Genomic DNA, 1,084 nt, shown 5'->3' on the forward strand with positions numbered 1-1,084 from the left:
TTTTGAGTTCACTATGCAGCATTCAAAGCGACGTCATCAATTTCCAACATGTTGTGACATCATTTGTTGTTTATCGGTCATTTACCTAATTGTTTAGTGAGCTAAATGACCGTGAAATTGAAAATCACTACAAAATGAATCCTGAAAATGTTGAAACTTGGCATGGTATCATCATATCACCCGCATAGCACATGCGAAAGAGTAGAGAGGGTCACGGCAAAAACTGGACGCACTTCGTGTACAAACTGGACAAACTCTTTCGGAGTATCAGGGTTTCGAACGAGAACTCATCTGTTACACGGCCACTTCAATGTTTTTAATAACTTATTTGAACTCCGGACTTCTTTTGAGTTCAGTATGCAGCATTCAAAGCGACGTCATCAATTTCCAACATTTTCTGACATCATTTGTTGTTTTTCGGTCATTTACCTAATTGTTTAGAGAGCTAAATGACCGTGAAATTGAAAATCACTACAAAATGAATCCTGAAAATGTTGAAACTTGGCATGGTATCATCATATCACCCGCATAGCATGCGCGAAAGAGTAGAGAGGGTCACGGCAAAAACTGGACGCACTTCGTGTACAAACTAGACAAACTCTTTTGGAGTATCAGGGTTTCGGATGAGAACTCATCTGTTACACGGCCACTTCAATGTTTTTAATAACTTATTTGAACTCCAGACTTCTTTTGTGTTCAGTATGCAGCATTCAACGTGACGTCATCAATTTCCAACATGTTCTGACATCATTTGTTGTTTTTCGGTCATTTACCTAATTGTTTAGTGAGCTAAATGACCGTGAAATTGAAAATCACTACAAAATGAATCCTGAAAATGTTGAAACTTGGCATGGTATCATCATATCACCCGCATAGCACATGCGAAAGAGTAAAGAGGGTCACGGCAAAAACTGGACGCACTTCGTGTACAAACTGGACAAACTCTTTCGGAGTATCAGGGTTTCGAACGAGAACTCATCTGTTACACGGCCACTTCAATGTTTTTAATAACTTATTTGAACTCCGGACTTCTTTTGAGTTCAGTATGCAGCATTCAAAGCGACGTCATCAATTTCCAACATTT

This window comes from Triticum dicoccoides, chromosome 3A, assembly GCF_002162155.2.
Source record: "Triticum dicoccoides isolate Atlit2015 ecotype Zavitan chromosome 3A, WEW_v2.0, whole genome shotgun sequence".
NCBI classification, from domain to species: Eukaryota; Viridiplantae; Streptophyta; class Magnoliopsida; order Poales; family Poaceae; genus Triticum; species Triticum dicoccoides.